General features: G+C 37.7%; 1 protein-coding gene across 1 annotated transcript in view; it reads left to right on the top strand.

Annotated features, from left to right (window-relative positions):
• Positions 1-14,123, top strand: part of PIEZO2 (piezo type mechanosensitive ion channel component 2) — a gene marked incomplete in the record, with an annotated part of 2,710,318 nt that overhangs the window by 2,284,629 nt on the left and 411,566 nt on the right.

The following is a 14,123-nucleotide window of genomic DNA, read 5'->3' as shown; positions in this document are numbered from 1 at the left end:
TTGTCCTTCTGGACAAGAATACCTGTCAGGTCTATGACCACCCCTGTGAGCAGAGTGAAGAAGTTGTGCCCATCATGCTGCAGCCAGCTGTGATTGTGCATTAAGCCCTCCCCTTCTGCTGATGTACCAAGCATATGTTACAAGGTGGGTGCACAATGATGCTGTGAGGAGGCTGCTACAACCCAGGTAGGTATGCAGTGGTGCTGCACGGAAACTATGCCCAACTAGATGGATGTGCAATGGTGCTGTAAGGAAACTGCTCCCAACCTAGATAGGTATGCAGTGGTGCTGCAAGGAAACTGTTCTGAAGCAGGTGGATGTGCAATGGTACTGCAAAGAACCCCCCCCCCACCTAGGTGGATGTGCAATGGTGCTGCACGGAAACTGCTCCCCACCTAGGTGGGTGTACAATGGTGCTGCAAGGAAACTTCCCCCCAATTAGGTGGTTGTGCAGTTTTGTTGCACGGAAACTGCACTCCAACTAGGTGTGTGTGTAGTGGTGCTGCAAGGAAACTACCACCATTTAAATATTGATGCACCCCTTATTTGCCTACCAACCTTGCAATGTGGCAGCCAGCTCTAATCACGGATACAGTATCATTACTCAAGGGTTACAACTAAGATGTATATCCCCCTAGTATACCCCCCTCCTCCTGGAAGAGGTGAGCAGGCATTGTGTCATCATTATTTCCCCTCCATCAATGGCTCCACCAGTGTCCAAGCAGATGGTTGAACATGGATCAACTGAGAGCTTCATCCCTCAGTACCACCTAACCTATAACTTTAATTAAAATGTAAAGTGCTATCTGCTCATATATCAAATTGTTTTCATAAGTTATAATCAGATGGCATTCACTTCAGGCAGATAGATCCACAGCTACACAGCTGTAGATGGAGGGTCTACCATTTTCGGCATTTGGTTGCATCTAAACCTCTTGCTTTTCCATCACTCTAAGCCTGGTTCATTAAGTGTAATGTAAGCTTGCAGTTTTTTTATATTAAGTGTTTAATTTCTTTTCATTAAAGGTAGTGCATTAAGTAATAATAAATGTAAAGAGAAGAGTAAAGATAGTGTATAAGTAAGTAAAAAAAATTTGACCAGTGTATCATTACATCATAGAAGGTAAGTGTAGTGCATAATGAAAATGGAGAATAGATGAGTTAAGCAATGGAATCAAGAGTTAGAAGAGAGAGAGAGAGAGGATAAAATGAAAGAGAAGAGAAGAGAGGAAAGGGGAAGAGATAAGTGAAAGGACAGAATGACAAGTGAGGGGAGGTGAGCAGAGAGGAAGAAGAAGAGAGGGAAAAGAACAGTAAGGAGAGGAAAAGGAAGGGAAGTGGATGAAAAGAGAGGGAAGGGAAGGAGGAAAGGGAAGGAGGGAATGGAATGAGGGAAGATAAGGAGGAAACAGGAGGAGGAACGGGGAAGGAGGAAAGGGAAGGAGGGACGGGGAAGGAGGAAAGGGAAGGAGGGAAGGGAAGGAAGAAAGGGAAGAAGGGAAGGAGGGAAGGGAATGAGGGAAGATAAGGAGGAAACAGGAGGAGGAACGGGGAAGGAGGAAAGGGAAGGAGGGACGGGGAAGGAGGAAAGGGAAGGAGGGAAGGAGGAAAGGGAAGGAGGGAAGGGAAGGAGGAAACAGGAGGAGGAATGGGGAAGGAGGAAAGGGAATGAGGGAAGGGAAGGAGGGAAGGGGAAGGAGGAAAGGGAAGGAGGGAAGGGAAGGAGGAAAGGGAAGGAGGGAAGATAAGGAGGAAAAAGGAGGAGGAACGGGGAAGGAGGGAAGGGAAGGAGGGAAGGGGAAGGAGGAAAGGGAAGGAGGGAAGGGAAGGAGGAAAGGGAAAGAGGGAAAATAAGGCGGAAAGGGAAGGAGGGAAGGAGGAAAGGGAAGGTGTGAGGAAATAGTGACACTAACAAGAGGAGAACTGGTGTGAATTTGTGAAGGGAGCAGAAAAATAAAAGATTGCTGATGTGGACAATGGTAGAATGGTCTGTGGAAAGGAAGGCAGTTGCATTCAAGTACTAAAATGATATCTAAAGGCTAGAATACACTGGAACTGAAATAGCTCAAGTGTATTTGTGTTTGGTGGTGATTCTAGCATTTTACCAACAGACTGAGCTGATTTTAAAACTGTCTAAGTCTTCTTTATAGACTCAAATATGAGAGAGCTTAAAATACCATGTGTCTGGCCTCACAACAACAAGCGATTTGAGACTGCAAGACATGGCCAGAAACAAAGACATAGACTGCCTCTGGGTCAAGTGTTTTTTTTTTATTTAGAATGAGACAAGTTCTGATACAGTCACTTAGTTGCTAAGCAGAGTACAATACACAGCTAAAGGCAAATCTCTACAAGCTTGTCAAATGCCAATGCCATCCTTCTGACCATATCACCTAATCCCTCCTTCCTTTCTCACTGGGTCTCTTAACAGACTGTACCCCAACCTCTTTGCACACCTCTCTAACATTCATACTCTATTGAATCCTTTCATTTTTATGCCTCTTACACCTTGAAGTAGATAAGAATATTTTGACATTGTAAATGTTTGTATATAATTGCAGTAGTTGCCATTTACAATGTTGTTTGTTGTTAATAATTGTATATTATTGCTGTGTAGTCTGTGTACTATCTTCTTTGTTTTAAATATCACCTCATTGTATTTCTTGCTTTCTTTCCCAGGTTGAGACTGAAATTGGTCATTTGTTATCAGTGCTGTACTCCAGTAACAAACATTGCTCAACCTCAGTTAACAAACATTAAGGTGCTGCGGTAGCATTGTCGCCTCACAGATAGACGTTGCCCTGTTCGATTCTCAGCTACAGCGTCTTCTGTGTAGAGACATGCGTGAATGGGCGCACCTTCGTTGAAGGTTGAGCATCAGGGCTGGCAACACGGCACGCAAAAATCTACTGCCAATCATTAGTGGACTGGAGTTCCGCTGTGGCGACACCTAACCGGGAAAAGCCGAAAGAAACAACAACAACATAATATAAAATGTCACAGCAGTATAAACATAAAAACTGTTACTACAAAAGCCACTTCAGTTTACACAACTTTTTTATGCGCAAAGATTTCCTGTTTGCTGGCCTTCTTACACTCTCTGTATATGTATACATTAATGCATTTGTTTACCTTATGAAGTACTCCCACTGAAGCTTCTAGAACCATTTAAACATACCTAAGAGAATTACAAGGAAGTTCTATGCACATAGACTTAATGAGATGCAAAGCCAGGGCTACCTTGACAGCTCACTACTTTAGATGTAATCTAGTAGATGCACTGCTATATGAAGTGCACAGAACTTACTGATTATAACTAACCAGTTAAAGCACATTCTGCACTGTTACACTATTACACTGCATCGCATAGCATTCTTACTGCTAGGTAATTCAGTGAATTGTATAGTTCAGTACATGAGTTCTAAATGTAGAATGTAAGGTTTACAATGAGTACCTGCTCAAACCAGTAACAGTTAATGCTGTTTCTTGAGAAGTGTGTCTTACCTTTATTTTCTGGTACAGAACTATAAGCAGTCACAAAAGGAATGTGTGTAAAATAGTACTGGTCCAACTGAGAATAATGAAAACAGTAAAATAAAAAGTAAAAATTAACAAGTGCCAGACAGGATTGAAGGGAATAAATGATACTCCATATTCTCTAATGTGAACTTTTACCCTTCTAGTATAGGACACCTTAATCCAGGTATGGATACACTGGGAAAATCACGTGAACATAATGAATGTCTTACCACCGGCTATACATCCAAGTGTCCTGTTGGTCTTTTACCTGTCCCGTTCACTTTGTATTGCATGATGAACTTCAATGTATTTAAAACCAATAGCTCACTTCCTTCTACTCTTCATAGCATGGATAATCATTCCTGGCTGTGTGTCATCTTTTGATTCTTCCCACAAAAAAATGCATACCTGTGAATTGTTACTATTTATTTGTCCATATTTCTGGTTTTCTTTAATAACTTTTTTTACTGAAAATGAAACACCAGAGCAGAGAATTTGAAAACAAAAAAGGCCAAGCATGGATGAAGGAGGGAGGAAGTATGGGCTTCAAACAGTCATTAATTGACACAGGCTCTCCTCCAGCTATCACACAAGACTAAGTCCTAAAAGTGCTATCAAAAGTTAAAAATACTGCATTGATAGGTCCTCACAATATCACTGGATGCATCTTAAATAGAATGAATCATGATTTAGCCACACTCCTAGCAAAACTCTTTAATCTCAGCCTCCATACAGGTTTTGTACCAAGTGAATGGAGAAAAGCTACAGTAATTCCCCTGCTTAAGGTACCATTCCACAGACCCAGGCAATTACAGACCCATAAGTCTGACCAGCCTTATATGCAAACTCATGGAAAATACTTATCATGGAACTAATCAGTCAGGACATAGGGAACCTGCAAACACTGGACCCATCTCAGTTTGGATTTGTCAAGGGCAGGTCATACTTTCTCAACCTAGTGGATTTTTTGAAATGGTCACTAAAACAGTGCATGAAGGCAAAACAGTAAGCACAGCAAACCACGACCTGCCAAAGTTTTTGACACAATTCCTCACTCAGGTATAATAGAAAAGCTAAGTAAACTAGGAATAACCCCCATTATCACCCACTAGATTGCCAAGTGGCCCACAGACAGAACACAGGAAATCAAAATAGGGGAATTTACCTCCTCAGAGACACCAGTCACCAGTAGAGTCCCCAAAGGTTCTGCTCTTGGATCTCTCCTGTTGGCATCTACTTTTCCAAAGTTCTTACAGCCAGCTCCATGTTGTGGCTCATCCCACTCCATTTGCCCTTCGCTACACTCAGGCTCACTCCACTCCCCTACCCTGCCCCATTTCCCACCCACTCCCACTACGTCTAGATTTATATTTAACCTCTCCACCCACCTAGCCTACACCAATCACACTCTAGGAAAATGTTTATCATCAACCAAACCCCTAGTCTCCCATCCACATGCCCCCTCCAATTTCTATGACACCCCCACATTATCACAAGCCCACCACCATGTTTACATTCAGTCTCACCATCCTCTTTATCCTAGCATTAACAAACTACCTTACCTCTCACTAAACCTTACTTAAGGCTACCTTTACTACCTCATCAAAGCATACTTCCTCTCACACTCCTCCCACCCATCACTACAGCCTACACATATCCCCAAGTACTCACCATCACATTATTCTTCTACCTTCCTCAGGAAGACTCCTCCCAACCACTACCAAATCACTTACTACAAATAGGTACATAGCCATTCTATCTAAACTGACCAAACTCTTACACCATATTAGCCATCAACTGATCCTAGCTGGAGATATACACCCCAAACTAGGACCAGACCTCTTCACAAATACCACATCTATCCCATGTTTCTCAACCAACCAATTTCCCATGTCTAAACTAAAAAATAGCCTTTTACCACTAAGCTTAAATATCCGAAGCGTAAACAAGGTACACCTACTCCATGCTTTGCTATCTACCTATTCCCCCGATTTACTATCTTTAACTGAAACTTGGTTAAAACCCACAACACCTGACAGCGAGTTCCTCCCACCCGGGTACAGCATACTACACCATGACAGAGTGTCCAAAAAAAGGGGAGGGGTAGCATTACTTTACATTAATCCTCCCATCCCTCCCCTCAATACTTATGAATTTCTCCTAGCCAAACTCAAACCTAGCAATAAAAAATCAGTCAATATTATCACTGGTTATATACCACCAGGCAACAATATTCCCTCCCTAGAAGTCCTCTTACATTGGATTAATCAAAATCTACCCCAAGAAACCATTATCCTAGGTGACTTTAATATCGACTGAAACACATGCTCACCTACTAACAAACACATGCTCACCTACTAACCCCGCTAACCATATTAATCTCTACAGCTTCTCCCAAGTCATTCAATCTAGCACTAGGCTAGGAAAAACTAAAACGAAAGAAAATCTCCTAGAACAGATCTTGATAAATAAGACCAGTACTCCATACCAAGCAGGAGTCTTTCCGGACACCCTTAGTGACCTCCAACCCACCTTCTTACTAAAATACAAAACCCATGCCAACTCTACCCACTATTTCAAACTACCTGGACCAAAAATAACTTCAACCCCAACAAATTCAAACTCGAACTAAAACACCATAACAGGAACATACTAAAAGAATTACCTCTAGAAGAAGCAGTAATCCAATTCAATAACACTTTCCTAAAAATCTTAAATGCTCATGCCCCATCCCACACCACAAAACGCAAAATGAAAACAGCACCCTGGATCACCAAAGAAACTAAAAATAAGATTACACAAAGGAACAGAGCCTGTCATCAGTGGAGAGCCACAAAAACTACAGCAGCTAGAGAACAATTCCAAAAACTTAGAAAATAAACTAAAAAAACTATTCTCCTGAATAAAAAGAATTATTTCCTACTTCTGCAAAACAGGCATCAAAACAACCCAAAAAAATTCTGGGCAGGAATAAATAAACTACTTCACCCTGGCAAACCCCCCACCCCATCTCCAACCTCCCCAGGCAAAATCACAGCTATACCTGATTCATTCAACAAATATTCCATAGAAACCATCATCAAACAGCCCACTACTACTACCACCAATTTCCCTGAACCTGAAGTCAGTCCCAAAACAACCTTCTAGTTCTAACCCATTCCTACTAATTATGTCAAAAGATTACTAACCAAACTTAAACTTACTACCCTAGCAGCTGATGACATCCTTGCAAAATGCATTCAGTTGACTGCTAATGAACTCGCCTACCCAATCTCTATTCTTCTTAACAGATCTTTATCTGAAAATACCATCCCACCAATCTGGAAAACCTCCTACATCATCCCTCTACATAAAAGTGGAACATCCACCGACCTCACCAATTATTGCCCAATTGCCATCCTGTCCCAACTAGCAAAAATACTTGAAAAATGTATACACCACCAACTTATGCCATACCTTCTTAACAACCAACTTCTTTCTCCTACCCAGCATGGATTCTGCCCTGCCCACAGTACCACCACAGCTCTACTTTCTTTTACAAACCTCATCAACCAAAGCAGACACTTAGGTAAACTAACATCTGCCGTATTCTTGGACCTGTCAAAAGCCTTTGATATAGTCAACCATCCTAAACTACTCCATTCCCTTATTAATCTTGGCATTCATAATCATGCACTAACCCAGTTCCACAGCTATCTACAAGGTAGACAACAAGCAGTTTGATGGAACAACAATCAATACTCACTACTACCTATTACCACAGGAGTCCCAAAAGGGTCCATTCCAGGACCCCTTCTATTCTCCACCTTCATTAATGATCTCCACAACATCTCTCAAGATGCAAGTGTTATACAATACGTTGATGTCTCAACACTAGTCTGCACAGCCAATGACCCCCACAAACTCCTCTCCATCACCCAAAAAGCCTTCCAAACTACCAGAACCTAGTTTCTTAACAAAAAACTATTACTTAATCCCAAAGCAACCAAACTGTTGCTATTTAAACCAAACAAATCCACCTCAATGCCCAACTCATTTAATATTCTGTCCAGAGATGGGGCTATCATCTCTCCAAACACTCATACTAAACTACTAGGAGTGATAATTGACAACAACCTCAAGTTCAATCTACATATAAATCAAACAATTAAAAACATCCCTAAAAATCTGGGCAGTCTTTATAAAAATAAACCATTTCTAACCCAAGCTGCTAGAATAACCATAGCTCAAGCCCACATCCACTCCACACTAGTCTGCACCACTGCTATCTTCACCAACCTACCCAAAACTGAAGTGGCCAAGCTTATCATCTGCTACAATCAAATTGCCAAATTTGCTACCAGTGCCTCCGATCGTGCACACCACTGTCATTCACTAAATCAACTTAACTGGCTTGAATTCCTAAATCTCCTCTCATTCCATCAGCTTTCTTTCACCCATAACCTCCTACTACTTCCTGAAAAAACCCAGCACTATCTAATCTACTTAAACTACAAATACCAGACAACTTCACTCTAGTGATAAGCAGTATCTAATCTACTGAAACTACAAATACCAGACAACTTCACTCTAGTGATAAGCACTATCTAATCTACTTAAACTACAAATACCAGACAACTTCACTCTAGTGATAAGCACTATCTAATTTACTTAAACTACAAGCTAATACCAGACAACTTCACTCTAGTGATAAGCACTACCTAATCTACTTAAACTGCAAACTAATACCAGATAACTTCACTCTAGTGGTAAGCACTTTCTAATCTACTTAAAGTACAAACTAAAACCAGACAAATTCACTCTAGTGATAGGCACTATCTAATCTACTTAAACTACAAACTAATACCAGACAACTTTGCTGTAGTGATAAGCACTATCTAATCTACTTAAACAACAAACTAACACCAGACAACTTCACTCTAGTGATAAGCACTATCTAATCTACTTAAACTACAAACTAATACCAGACAACTTCACTCTAGTGATAAGCACTAACTAATTTACTTAAACTACAAACTAGTACCAGACAACTTCACTCTAGTGATAAGCACTATCTAGTTTACTTAAACTACAAGCTAATACCAGACAACTTCACTCTAGTGATAAGCACTATCTAATCTACTTAAACTACAAACTAATACCAGACAACTTCACTTTAGTGATAAGCACTATCTAATCTGCATAAACTACCAACTAATACCAGACAACTTCACTCTAGTGATAAGCACTATCTAATGTATTTAAACTACAAACTAATACCAGACAACTTCACTCTAGTGATAAGAACTATCTAATCTATTTAAACAACAAAATAATATCAGACAACTTCACTCTAGTGATAAGCACTAGCTAATCTACTTAAACTACAAACTAATACCAGACAACTATGCTCTAGTGATAAGCGCTATCTAATCTACTTAAACTACAAACTAACACCAGACAACTTCACTCTACTGAAAAGCACTATCTAATCTACTTAAACTACAAACTAATACCAGACAACTTCGCTCTAGTGATAAGCATTATCTAATACACTTAAATTACAAACTAATACCAGACAACTTTACTCTAGTGAGAAGCAGTAACTAATCTACTTAAACAACAAACTAATACCAGACAACTTCACTCTAGTGATAAGCACTGACTAATTTACTTAAACTACAAACTAGTACCAGACAACTTCACTCGAGTGATAAGCACTATCTAATTTACTTAAACTACAAGCTAATACCAGACAACTTCACTCTAGTGATAAGCACTATCTAATCTACATAAACTACAAACTAATACCAGACAACATCGCTCTAGTGATAAGCACTACCTAATCTACTTAAACTGCAAACTAATACCAGATAACTTCACTCTAGTGATAAGCACTATCTAATCTACTTAAACTACAAACTAATACCAGACAAATTCACTCTAGTGATAGGCACTATCTAATCTACTTAAACTACAAACTAATACCAGACAACTTTGCTGTAGTGATAAGCACTATCTAATCTACTTAAACAACAAACTAACACCAGACAACTTCACTCTAGTGATAAGCACTATCTACTCTACTTAAACTACAAAATAATACCAGACAACTTCACTCTAGTGATAAGTAGTAACTAATCTACTTAAACTACAAACTAATACCAGACAACTTCACTCTAGTGATAAGCACTGACTAATTTACTTAAACTACAAACTAGTACCAGACAACTTCACTCTAGTGATAAGCACTATCTAATTTACTTAAACTACAAGCTAATACCAGACAACTTCACTCTAGTGATAAGCACTATCTAATCTACATAAACTACAAACTAATACCAGACAACTTCGCTCTAGTGATAAGCACTACCTAATCTACTTAAACTGCAAACTAATACCAGACAACTTCACTCTAGTGATAAGCACTATCTAATCTACTTAAACTACAAACTAATACCAGACAAATTCACTCTAGTGATAGGCACTATCTAATCTACTTAAACTACAAACTAATACCAGACAACTTCACTCTAGTGATAAGCACTATCTAATCTACTTAAACTACAAACTAATACCAGACAACTTCACTCTAGTGATAAGCACTATCTACTCTACTTAAACTACAAACTAATACCAGACAACTTCACTCTAGTGATAAGCACTAACTAATTTACTTAAACTACAAACTAGTACCAGACAACTTCACTCTAGTGATAAGCACTATCTAATTTACTTAAACTACAAGCTAATACCAGACAACTTCACTCTAGTGATAAGCACTATCTAATCTACTTAAACTACAAACAAATACCAGACAACTTCACTCTAGTGATAAGCACTATCTAATCTACTTAAACTACAAACAAATACCAGACAACTTTGCTCTAGTGATAAGCACTACCTAATCTACTTAAACTACAAACTAACACCAGACAACTTCACTCTAGTGATAAGCACTATCTAATCTACTTAAACTACAAACTAATACCAGACAACTTCATTCTAGTGATAAGCACTATCTAATGTACTTAAACTACAAACTAATACCAGACAACTTCACTCTAGTGATAAGCGCTACCTAATCTACTTAAACTGCAAACTAATACCAGACAACTTCACTCTAGTGATAAGCACTATCTAATCTACTTAAACTACAAACAAATACCAGACAACTTCACTCTAGTGATAAGCACTATCTAATCCACTTAAATTACAAACTAATACCAGACAACTTCACTCTAGTGATAAACAGTAAGTAATCTACTTAAACTACAAACTAATACCAGACAACTTCACTCTAGTGATAAGCACTAACTAATTTACTTAAACTACAAAACTAGTACCAGACAACTTCACTCAAGTGATAAGCACTATCTAATTTACTTAAACTACAAGCTAATACCAGACAACTTCACTCTAGTGATAAGCACTATCTAATCTACTTAAACTACAAACTAATACCAGAAAACTTCGCTCTAGTTATAAGCACTACCTAATCTACTTAAACTGCAAACTAATACCAGATAACTTCACTGTAGTGATAAGCACTATCTAATCTACTTAAACTACAAACTAATACCAGACAAATTCACTCTAGTGATAGGCACTATCTAATCTACTTAAACTACAAACTAATAGCAGACAACTTTGCTGTAGTGATAAGCACTATCTAATCTACTTAAATAACAAACTAACACCAGACAACTTCACTCTAGTGATAATCACTATCTACTCTACTTAAAATACAAACTAATACCAGACAACTTCACTATAGTGATAAGCACTATCTACTCTACTTAAATTACAAACTAATACCAGACAACTTCACTCTAGTGATAAGCACTAACTAATTTACTTAAACTACAAACTAGTACCAGACAACTTCACTCTAGTGATAAGCACTATCTAATTTACTTAAACTACAAGCTAATACCAGACAACTTCACTCCAGTAATAAGCACTATCTAATCTACTTAAACTACAAACAAATACCAGACAACTTCGCTCTAGAGATAAGCACTACCTAATCTACTTAAACTACAAACTAACACCAGACAACTTCACTCTAGTGATAAGCAGAATCTAATCTACTTAAACTACAAACTAATACCATACAACTTCACTCTAGTGATAAGCGCTACCTAATCTACTTAAACTGCAAACTAATACCACACAACTTCACTCTAGTGATAAGCACTATCTAATCCACTTAAATTACAAACTAATACCAGACAAATTCACTCTAGTGATAAGCAGTAAGTAATCTACTTAAACTACAAACTAATACCAGACAACTTCACTCTAGTGATAAGCACTGACTAATTTACTTAAACTACAAACTAGTACCAGACAACTTCACACGAGTGATAAGCACTATCTAATTTACTTAAACTACAAGCTAATACCAGACAACTTCACTCTAGTGATAAGCACTATCTAATCTACATAAACTACAAACTAATACCAGACAACTTCGCTCTAGTGATAAGCACTACCTAATCAACTTAAACTGCAAACTGATACCAGATATCTTCACTCTAGTGATAAGCACTATCGAATCTACTTAAACTACAAACTAATACCAGACAAATTCACTCTAGTGATAGGCACTATCTAATCTACTTAAACTACAAACTAATAGCAGACAATTTTGCTGTAGTGATAAGCACTATCTAATCTACTTAAACAACAAACTAACACCAGAACACTTCACTCTAGTGATAAGCACTATCTAACCTACTTAAACTACAAACTAATACCAGACAACTTCACTCTAGTGATAAGCACTATCTACTCTACTTAAACTACAAACTAATACCAGACAACTTCACTCTAGTGATAAGCACTAACTAATTTACTTAAACTACAAATTAGTACCAGACAACTTCACTCTAGTGATAAACACTATCTAATTTACATAAACTACAAACTATTACCAGACAACTTCACTCCAGTGATAAGCAGTATCTAATCTACTTAAACTACAAACAAATACCAGACAACTTCGCTCTAGTGATAAGCACTACCTAATCTACTTAAACTACAAACTAACACCAGACAACTTCACTCTAGTGATAAGCACTATCTAATCTACTTAAACTCCAAACTAATACCATACAACTTCACTCTAGTGATAAGCACTATCTAATCTACTTAAACTACAAACTAATACCAGACAACTTCACTCTAGTGATAATCACTATCTAATTTACTTAAACTACAAGCTAATACCAGACAACTTCACTCTAGTGATAAGAACTATCTAATCTACATAAACTACAAACTAATACCAGACAACTTCGCTCTAGTGATAAGCACTACCTAATCTACTTAAACTGCAAACTAATACCAGATAACTTCACTCTAGTGATAAGCACTATCTAATCTACTTAAACTACAAACTAATACCAGACAAATTCACTCGAGTGATAGGCACTATCTAATCTACTTAAACTACAAACTAATACCAGACAACTTCACTCTAGTGATAAGCACTATCTAATCTACTTAAACTACAAACTAATACCAGACAACTTCACTCTAGTGATAAGCACTATCTACTCTACTTAAACTACAAACTAATACCAGACAACTTCACTCTAGTGATAAGCACTAACTAATTTACTTAAACTACAAACTAGTACCAGACAACTTCACTCTAGTGATAAGCACTATCTAATTTACTTAAACTACAAGCTAATACCAGACAACTTCACTCTAGTAATAAGCACTATCTAATCTACTTAAACTACAAACAAATACCAGACAACTTTGCTCTAGTGATAAGCACTACCTAATCTACTTAAACTACAAACTAACACCAGACAACTTCACTCTAGTGATAAGCACTATCTAATCTACTTAAACTACAAACTAATACCAGACAACTTCACTCTAGTGATAAGCACTATCTAATCTACTTAAACTACAAACTAATACCAGACAACTTCACTCTAGTGATAAGCGCTACCTAATCTACTTAAACTGCAAACTAATACCAGACAACTTCACTCTAGTGATAAGCACTATCTAATCTACTTAAACTACAAACAAATACCAGACAACTTCACTCTAGTGATAAGCACTATCTAATCTACTTAAATTACAAACTAATACCAGACAACTTCACTCTAGTGATAAACACTATCTAATCTACTTAAACTACAAACTAATACCAGACAACTTCACTCTAGTGATAAGCACTATCTAATCTACTTAAACTACAAACTAATACCAGACAACTTCACTCTAGTGATAAGCACTATCTAATCTACTTAAACTACAAACTAATACCAGACAACTTCACTCTAGTGATAAGCACTATCTAATCTACTTAAAGTACAAACTAATACCAGACAACTTCACTCTAGTGATAAGCACTATCTAATCTACTTAAACTACAAATACCAGACAACTTCACTCTAGTGATACGCACTCTCTAATCTACTTAAACTACAAATACCAGACAACTTCACTCTAGTGATAAGCACTATCTAATCTACTTAAACTACAAACTAATACCAGACAACTTCACTCTAGTGATAAGCACTATCTAATCTACTTAAACTACAAACTAATACCAGACAACTTATAAATTTTAAAAAAAAAAAAACCCCCCTTTA

Source organism: Protopterus annectens, chromosome 3.part1 (genome assembly GCF_019279795.1).
Source record: "Protopterus annectens isolate FY-2018-M chromosome 3.part1, PAN1.0, whole genome shotgun sequence".
NCBI lineage: Eukaryota > Metazoa > Chordata > Ceratodontiformes > Protopteridae > Protopterus > Protopterus annectens.
The sequence above is the reverse complement of the archived record's forward strand: the minus strand, read 5'-3'. Positions and strand labels throughout refer to the sequence as shown.